This window comes from Apium graveolens, chromosome 6 (genome assembly GCF_009905375.1).
Source record: "Apium graveolens cultivar Ventura chromosome 6, ASM990537v1, whole genome shotgun sequence".
In the NCBI taxonomy this organism is placed as follows: Eukaryota; Viridiplantae; Streptophyta; class Magnoliopsida; order Apiales; family Apiaceae; genus Apium; species Apium graveolens.
The window spans coordinates 160,747,138-160,757,609 of record NC_133652.1 but is presented as its reverse complement, the minus strand read 5'-3'; the positions used below and the strand labels follow the sequence as shown (position 1 = coordinate 160,757,609).

General features: G+C 40.2%; 1 non-coding gene across 1 annotated transcript; it reads left to right on the top strand.

Annotated features, from left to right (window-relative positions):
- Window positions 1-8,089: 8,089 nt before the first annotated feature.
- Window positions 8,090-8,196, top strand: LOC141669577 (small nucleolar RNA R71). The gene has a single exon (XR_012553850.1). It is a non-coding gene; the product is annotated as a small nucleolar RNA R71 (small nucleolar RNA).
- The last annotated feature ends 2,276 nt before the right edge of the window (window positions 8,197-10,472 follow it).

The window sequence follows — 10,472 nt, the reverse complement described above, 5'->3', positions numbered from 1 at the left end:
AACAGGATCCATGTATAATTATGGGCAGATTATGGAGATAACGAATCATACCTTTCAAGAGATTAACTTTTACGAACTCAACGGAGATCCTAGCTATCACGCTTTGTGTCTACCTCTCGGAGAAACACCTCTATGGTATCCACACGAGCACCTTCAAGAACGTCTCACGAACTTGACTATGGAATGGATGTACTAGCCTCCTTCTTGACGATCTGAATTGCCTCTGCCTCTCTTTGCTGCTAGGGTTTTCTTTAAAAAACGTTCAAGCCTCTTTAACCTCTCATTATCTATTTATAATGACTGATTAAAAAGGCCCATAATAGCAAAGCCCAACCCTAGTAGGTATTGGATTAAATAATAAAAACGAATTTCTATTATTTAATTAATAACTAAGTCATACTTAATTATTATGGGCAAAAACATTCCTTTTAATTCGAATTTATATTATCTCAATTAAGTCTTACTTAATTATAATAAAATTCAAATAATCATCAATTAATTTAAATCCATAATTTAAATTAACTATTCCATTAAGTGCTCTATTTGTGCGACCCTATAGGCTATTATTTAATTGGCAATAATTTTATTCTCTAATAAAATTATAAACAATGAGCGGTATCTAGTAATACATCATTGTTACCCAATTAAACAATAATTAAATCGTGATTAGATAAAACCTTTCGTGATTAATGTTTTTCCGTGTAATATAATCCCTTTAACCATACATATTATAGATTAAACTCGAGGCATGTATTTAGTCATCCTCTTCAACATTTAATCTGGGTTTACTTGATGCATGAGTAGATTATTGAAACAAATCATTATTTGAGCATGGCCATGCTTTTATAATCTCACTCAATCAAGAGGCCAATAATATCTCTCCTAATTATAGGAGGGTTAAATCCTTTATCTATCATTCATATTTCTCATACGACTCATGATATACCCGATGTCCACTTTTATCATCACCCGATCAAAAGTAACTTTTAATGTAGTCAAAGTATATTAATCCTCGTATAGAAATATAATGATTTCAAGTCAAAGGATCGTTACACCATTATCACTGTGAGTCTTTCTTATGACTTTATTAAACATGAAGAATCTCACTGTGGGTCTGTCCAGTACCATGTACTCTCACATGTACCTATGTATTGACTTCAGTATCCCCATACTTATAACCAATGAGATGTGGTTATCTTGTCAAACAACATACTAGTCTATCTATGTATTATTATTGTCCTATATAATAATACTCGACTAGGGACCTTTAAGAATATGATATATTATATAATCTCAAGTTCAAGTCATGTACTTAAACTATACAATTTGTATCATGATTCTAAGGACATTTATTATGCTAACAAAATATCGCAGTAATTAAGGTCATAATAAATACATTTATTGAATGATCAACTGACATAAAGATAAAAGAATAATGTATTGCCTCTAGGGCACCTACACTAACAAAAATATGTGCAACTATATGAAATAAAACTATCATGATCATGCAAATTATATGAGACTCACACAAATATATTCCTTCAAGTACTACCCCCAAACTTAAAATATTCAATGTCCTCGGTGAAGGTAATAGTAAGGAATCAGGCATACCTACTCTGAATCAGAATCCTCACCCTCAAAGGGTGGAGTGTCAGGTGTGTCTGGAGGTGGATACACGGAATCCTCACCAAAAACTGGCCACTGAATGTCAACTTCGGTGGATCTAAATGCAGTCCCAAGTGCCTGGGTGAAATCACGTGCAAACTGACTGTGGATGTCGTGCATCGCATCCATCCTCCTCGCAAGACGCCTATACTGCGTCGAACTCAAACCAGCTCCCATCTCTGCTCCTGCTGCCTCCCCATGCTGTTGTTGCTGCTGCGATGGACCGGCCTCCTCTCCATACTGAGCTCTCCAAGCTGCTCAGCTTGCCTGCTGCGTACCACCATCATACATCTGATCGCGGGGCACACCACCTGGCAGATGATCAAACGTGTAACCAAGCCCCTTAGGATCGGGCTTTCCTCCTCCCCACTCTTGTATGCTGTGCAGTGTAGAACTGTCAATAGGAGCACTTGGAATCTAAAGTTGCTCATGTGAGGGCCAATGAATTACAACTGTCATGCACAACTTCGTCACAATAGACGCATACAGAATCGCCCCAGTAGTACCTCCTCTCAAAAATCTCAGGATCCCCTGATATATCACCATCCCCAAATCAATGTAATCACCCTGCACAATACCCCAAAACAGACGAGCACGCTCCACCGTAATCTCATGCACATGCGAAGATGGCATGATGTTAGCACAAATAAACGAGTTCCAAGCCCGTGCATACCTGCTCATGCATGAAGCAGGGAATGTGGAGTAATCAATAGTGCCCCTCTTGAACTTCAAATGTGTCTCAGGCACACCGAGGGTAGAAATGATAAGATCTAAATCGAAGTCCTCAGAAGTCTTATCGTTCTAAGTGTCCTGGCCCACCTTCCTCGCAGGCTGCTCAATCACTGTCCTGATAGCCTCAGCACTGTACTCAACAGTCCTCCCCTCACCACCGTAAAACCATTCTTCTCCGCCTTGACGTTGAGGTAGAACTCTCGCACAACACTCATGGGCACAGCAGCGGGAGCCTCACAAAAAGAAACCCAACACATCTCCAAAATCATCTCCAATAGCCTACCATCTTTTTTCGATGGCATAAATCCTCTCTCCTTAGAAATAGGTTTCGAGAGAAGCCTCGTGTACTCCTCCTCAGCCTCAGGAATAGAGAACCCGGGCCTCACACCACTCGCAGTAGAAGAATTGGTGGCGCTCCTTCCAACTTGAGTTCTTTGTCTTTTGGGTGCCATCGGATTGAAAAAGAGCGAATAAAAGCTTAAGTGTTTAGAGAGAATATGTGTTTGAGAGTTTGTGAATTGGTGGAGAAGATGTATGCAAGTGTATGTATTTATAGGTGGAGGGGTGTGAATTTGATAAGGAATAGAAGTGGGAATTGATTATGGGAATCGTGGGAATAAAGGAATTGATTAGGAGAGGGAATTATGGGATGTGGAAGAGTAAAAATCGGGTTAGAATTGATTTTGGAATTAAAATCCCGATTTTCTCTAATAAAACAGTTGTTTTTTCTGAACAGGGACTTGGCGCGGCCGCACGCTAGGACAGCGCGGGCGTGCTTGGTTACTGGAAAACGGCGGGGCCGCGCGCTTGGCCACCGTGGGCGCGCCCAGCTTCTGTACTTGGCCCCGAATTTTTTCCTTTTTCTGATTTTTTTGTATTTTTTCTCTTTTCTTCTTACTTTCTCTACCTACTAACGTACAACAAACTCAGGTTGCCTCCCAAGAAGTGCTTCTTTAATGTCGCTAGCTCGACGTAGAGTCTCGAGATCAAGTGGACAATAAAACGACACTAACCACCTCGTGGTTTTCCGTATCACCATAATAATGCTTGAACCGTTAACCATTTACCTTGAATGCTTGGCCCAGATCATTCTCAAAAATTTCCACCTCTCCATGTGGAAACACAGTTTTGATTATGTAGGGCCCTGACCATCTTGACTGCAACTTTCCAGGAAAAAGACAGAGATGAGAGTTGAATAAAAGAACTTGTTGCCCTGGCACAAATTTTTTGAGCACTAGACCCAGATCGTGCCACCTCTTGACTTTCTCCTTATACATTTTGTTGTTCTCGTAAGCTTGAAGTCGAAATTCATCAAGTTCGTTCAATTGAAGCATCCTTTTCTTTCCAGCTGCATCCAAATCCAGATTCAATTTCCTCAAAGCCCAATAAACCTTATGCTCGAGCTCCACCGGCAAATGACACCCCTTACCATAAACCAACTGAAATGTCGACATTCCCAATGGAGTCTTATATGCTGTTCTATACGCCCAAACAGCTTCATCAAACTTTAAAGACCAATCCTTCCTTTATGGACATACCACTTTCTCTAAAATGCACTTTATTCCTCTGTTAGATACCTCAGCTTGACCATTTGTCTGAGGATGATAAGCCGTAGCAATGCAATGATTCACATTATACCTCTTCATCATGGCGGTGAACTTGCGGTTGCAAAAATGCGACCCCTCATCACTGATTATGACTCTTGGAGTCCCAAACCTTGTGAATATCTGCTTGTGAAGAAAATTAAGCACGACTTTCGCATCGTTCATTGGCAATGCCTTAGCTTTAACCCATTTTGACACATAATCAACCGCCAACAAGATATACTGATTGTTACAAGACTAGACAAATGGCCCCATGAAGTCAATTCCCCAAACATCGAAGACCTCAACCTCGAGAAGCACATTAAGAGGCATTTTATCCTTCTTAGACATATTACCCACATGTTGACATCGATCACCTTTCAAAATGAACTGCTGCGCATCTTTAAACAATGTTGGCCAAAAGAAACCTGCTTGAAGAACACGAGCTGCTGTCTTTTCTCCACCATAATGTCCTCCATAAGCCGTTGAGTGGCAATCTCGTAAGATTCCCCCCGTTTCGTTGTAAGAAATACATCTCCTGATGATTTGGTCAGCTCCCTGGAGAAAAAGAAACGGCTCATCCTACATATACCACTTCACTTCATGTAGAAACTTCTTCCTTTGAGCATAAGATAAGTCGGAAGGCATGATGTTACTCACAAGGTAGTTCACAATGTCTGCAAACCACGACTCTTCTTCTTGCACTCCATATAGCTGCTCGTCTGGAAAAGACTCATTTATTAAGGTCTTATCCAATGAAGTAGCATTAGGATTCTCTAAACGCGAGAGATGATCAGCGACTTGATTTTCAGTTCCTTTTTTGTCCTTGATCTCTAGTTCAAATTCTTGGAGCAGAAGAACCCATCGAATCAATCTAGGCTTCGATTCCTTCTTCGAGACGAGATATCGAATGGCGGCATGATCAGTGAAAATTGTCACCTTAGTCCCAAGTAGATAAGATCGAAATTTCTCAAAACCATAGAAAATAGCCAAAAGTTCTTTCTCCGTAGTAGTGTAATTCAGTTGGGCACCATTTAGAGTCTTACTTGCGTAGTAGACTACATGAAATATGTTGTTCTTCCTCTGCCCTAGAACTGCTCCAACTGCATAATCACTTGCATCATACATCATCTCAAAAGGTTCATTCCAATCAGGTGCAGTTATGACCAGTGCCGAGATTAGACTCTTCTTTAATGTCTCAAAAGCCACAAGGCACTCGTCATCAAACTTGAAAGGGACATCTTTCTCTAGTAAACTGCACAATGGCTTTGAAATTTTTCAGAAGTCTTTGATGAAACGCCTATAGAAACCCGCGTGACCAAGAAAACTGCAAATTTCCTTAACAGAAATAGGTGAGGGAAGATTCATAATGACCCCCACCTTGGCCTTATCCACCTCAAGACCCTCACTAGAAACCTTGTGCCCAAGAATTATGCCTTGACGCACCATAAAGTGATATTTCTCCCAATTGAGAACCAGATTGGTCTCAACACACCTCTTGAGAACGTGTCCAAGATTTTGCAAGCATTCATCAAAAGAATTGCCAAAGACATGGAAGTCGTCCATGAACACTTCCATATTCTGGCCAATCATGTAAGAAAAGATGGCCATCATACATCGTTGAAATATGGTCGGTGCACCACACAAACCAGAAGAAACTCGTCTAAAGGAGAACATACCAAATGGACAGGTGAAGGTAGTTTTCTCTTGATCTTCTGGAGCGATACAAATCTGATTATAACCTGAATAACCATCCAGAAGACAATAATACTCATGACCAGCCAACCTATCAAGCATCTGATCAATGAAGGGAAAGGGAAAGTGATCCTTCCTAGTGGCCTTGTTTAGCTTCCTATAGTCCATACAGACTCTCCACCCCGTGACTGTCCGTGTAGGAATAAGTTCATTCTTCTCATTTTCTACCACAGTAATACCACCTTTCTTTGGTACACATTGAACCGGGCTTACCCATGAACTGTCAGAGATGGGATAAATGATCCCTTCATCTAGCCACTTCAGAATTTCCTTCTTTACTACTTCCTTCATGACTTGATTAAGTCTTCTTTGCTGCTCGACTATAGGCTTGCTACCTTCTTCTAGCAGAATTTTATGCGTACAGTAAGAAAGGTTGATTCCCTTGATATCTGTTATAGTCTATCCAATTATCAATTTGAACTCTCTCAGAATTCTCAAAAGCTTTTCCTCATCGCTACCTGAAAGGTCAGATGCAATAATAACAGGCAGAGTAGATGCATCACCTAAAAAAATATACCTCAAATGTTCAGGTTAAGGCTTAAGCTCAAGAGTAGGAGCTTCCTCAATAGAAGGCTTGGGGTGTTTAGGAGCTTTGCTCAATTCTTCCATTCCAAGAGATTCAAAAGGCATATCGATCTTCCTCTTCCAGGGAGACATATTCAAATATTGCAATTGCTCATCACCTTCGTCATCTTCACTGTTTGAATTTCCCAACAAGGCTTTTTCTAAGGCATCAGACCTTGGCATTTGATCAAGTCCCGATGTGACCACCGAATCGACCAACTCGACTTTTAAGCACTACTCATTATCAGTAGGAAATTTCATAGCATTAAATATATTGAAAGTTACATCCTGATCCAACACTCGCATTGTAAGCTCACCCTTCTGCACATCATTCAAAGTCCAGCCAGTTGCCAAAAAAGGCCTTCCCAAGATTATGGGAATCTTCTTATCCTCCTCGAAATCAAGAATGCCGAAATTAATAGGGAAGATGAGTTTATCCACCTTGACCAAGATATCCTCCATAATACCTCTTGGATATGTAATAGAACGGTCGGCCAATTGCAAGGTCATGTAAGTTAGTTTTAGATCAGGTAAGTCCAACTGCTTGAAGATTAACAAGGGCATCAGATTAATTCTAGCTCCCAAGTCACATAAGCATCTGTCAAAAGATACTTTCCCAATAGTACATGTAATAGTAAATTTTCCTGGATCTTTAAGCTTCGGAGGCAACTTCTGCTGCAGCACAGCACTGCATTCCTCCGTGAGAGCGACAGTCTCTAAATCATCTAGCTTCACCTTCCGAGAGAGAATACCTTTCATAAACTTTGCATAACTAGGCATCTACTCGAGAGCCTCAGCGAAAGGTATGTTGATATGAAGTTTCTTGAACACCTCCAAAAACTTCTCAAATTGCTTGTCCACCTTTTTCTTCTGGGCGGATAGATCTGTTTTTCTCCTGTATTACCCTCAGGCAGAGTGTGCTCAACAATAATTTTTCTTGGTTCCACTTCTTCATCCTGCTACTTTACTTCTTCCTCAACCCCAACTTCTTTAGTCAACTCTTAAGTTTGATCGGGATTTGCAACCTTCCCAGACCTCAAAGTGATTTCCTTTACCTGTTCTTTGGCTTCCTTCTTTCCTGGCACTTCAGTGTCACTAGGTAATGTAACCAGGTTGACGATTTAGCAAGGCATTGGCAATTTGCCCAATTTGATTTTCCAAGGTCTTGATAGAAACATCTTGACTCTTGTACATGAGCTTCAACTCCTCTAAGTCAGATTTTTCATTAGCTTGTTTGCAGCTGGAGTTGTTGTTTTGGTGCATACTGTGGTTGCTGAAAACCAGGGGGGTTGTACTACTTAGCTGGATACTGCTGATAAGGCTGTTGAACCGTATTCTGAGCGTTGCTCCAACTAAAATTGGGATGATTACGGTTGTTAGGATGATAGGTGGCTGGCGCAGGTTGCTGCGATCGCTGGAAATTGCTTACGAATTAAGCTGATTCATTAGAAATTGTGCACTGATCAGTCTCATGGGCACCAACACAAAGCTCACAGACACTAGTGATTTGATTAACCCCATAATTAGCCAAAGTGTCCACCTTCATTGTCAAAGCCTTAAGTTGGGCAGCTATAGCAGTTGCTGCATCCAAGTCCAGAATTACTGCTACTTTTCCCTGAGTCAGTATCTAGGAAGGATTATGGTACTCATTAGCAGCCATCAGTTCAATAAGTTCATAAGCTTCATCGTAGCTCTTAGCCCACAAGGCTCCTCCTGATGCTGCATCAAGCATGGGCCTAGAAGTAGGACCCAATCCATTGTAGAAATAGTTGATAATCATCCAATCAGGCATGCCATGGTATGGGCACTTCCTTAGAATCTCCTTATATGAATCCCAAGCCTCTTACAGAGATTCTCCAGTTTGCTGCGCGAACTGGGTAAGAGCATTCCTGATTGCTGCAGTCTTCACCATGTGAAAAAATTTAGTGAGAAAATTTTGAGCAAGATCTTCTCAAGTTGTGATAGACCCTGCCGGTAGAGAGTGTAACCAGCACTTAGCCTTGTCCCTCAAAGAGAATGGAAAGAGTCGCAGCTTGATGGAATCTTCAGTCACACCATTGAACTTAAAAGTGTCGCTGATCTCAATGAAATCCCTGATGTGCATGTTGGGGTCTTCAGTAGGAGAACCTCCAAACTGAACTGAGTTTTGTATCATCTAGATCATGCTTGACTTGATCTCAAAAGTGTTAGCCACGATGGCTGGTCTGTTAGGTCACACAACACTGTAGAAGGGGTGTTAGATATATTTGTGATGTCATGTCTAATGATGATTTGTGTTTAGTTTTCAGATCTTACTTAACAGGACAAATCAGTACTTAACTGGAAATCAGTACTTATACTGAAGTCAGAACTTAAGATATCAGAACTTAAGTTTTCAGAACTTAAGTTATCAGGAGATATTTATCAGGAGATAATATCAGGACTTAAGGAGACTTTCAGATAAGGAAGGCAGCTGATTGAAAGGAAAGAAGATCAAGACAAACGCAAGAAGAGATATGCATGAAGAAGGAATTCTATGAAGAATAGAATACTTGGAAGAAAAGATAACTGATTGATATATTTTAGGAAGCATAATTATATTCAATATCAATTAGAAGATTATGTTGTAACTGTGTAGTATATAAACACAGACATAGGGTTTACACTATATGTGTTATCATTATCGAAAATATTATTCTTTGTAACCCTAGCAGGTCTCGTGATAATTTGTTCATCACTGAGAGAGGACAGTTCCATATTGTAATAGAGTTTATTGTGTTGAATAAAATCTGTGTTCAGTTACTTGTGTTCTTAATTCGATTTGATTGTGCTAAACACTGTATTCAACCCCCTTCTACAGTGTGTGTGACCTAAAAAGTGGTATCAGAGTAATCTGTTAACATACATATAGTAAAGATAAAAAACAATCATGTCTGAAGAAGCACAAACTCCAACCAAGCCCACCAAAACTGAATAACCTCCAAAGACTCAAATCCATAATCGATATGAGACTATTAGGGTTCCCATACTGAAACCATCTCAATATCCCATATGGAAGGTGAGGATGTCTATGTTTCTGGAAGCTACAGATCCAGAATATCTTGACAGAATCAATGAAGGACCACATAAGCCAACCAAGCTCTCTGTTGTAGTTGCAGATCAGCCAACATAGACAGTACCAAAGGAGAAAAGTGAATATACAGCTGAAGATATCTCATCTATTGCTAAGGATGCAAAGGTACGATATATGTTGCATAGTGCCATTGATAATGTCATGTCAAACAAGGTAATCAACTGCAAGACTATAAAGGAGATATGGGATGCCTTGGAAACAAGATGTTAGGGAACTGATTCAATTAAGAAGAACATGAGGACTATACTCACTCAAGAGTATGAGCACTTTGACTCAAAACCTGATGAGTCATTATCTGGATTATATGACAGATTTGTCAAACTCTTGAATGATCTGTCACTGGTGGACAAGGAATATGAACTTGAAGATTCAAATCTTAAATTCCTGTTGGCTCTTCCTGAAAGTTGGGATTTGAAGGCCACCACTATAAGAGACAACTATGTTCTTGATGAAACAACTCTTGATGAAATTTATGGGATGCTCAAGACTCATGAGCTTGAGATGGAACAAAGAAGCAAGATGAATGGAAGAAAGTCAAGGACAGTTGCTCTTAAGGCTTAGGAGGATGTCCCCAAAGTAGCTTCCTCAAGAAAAGGCAAGGGAAAAGCTCTCATCACAAAGTCTGATACTGAGTCATCAAGTTCTGATAGTGATGATGACTCAGAAACTGAAAGCTTACCTAAGATGGATCCTGATGAAGAGATGATGAAGCTGTGTGCTCTAATGGTGAAATGAATCACAAGGATTGCATACAGGAAATTCAGAAAGGGAAAGAAATTTTTTGGGAAAGGTGCAAGTTCTGATAAGAAGGGTTTCAGAAAATCTGAAGGCAAAGGAGGAAAGTATGACAAAGGAGATTACTCAAATGTCAAATGGTACAACTGTGGTGAGAAAGGCCATATATCTCCTGATTGCAAGAAAGTGAAGAGTGACAAAGGCAAGACACTTGTCACAAAGAAGAAAAGCTGGACAGACACTTCAGATTCTGAAAGTAAGGTGAACTATGCCTTAATGGCAAATGCTGATAGCAGTTCTAATGCTGCTGAGTTAAAAGGGCAACA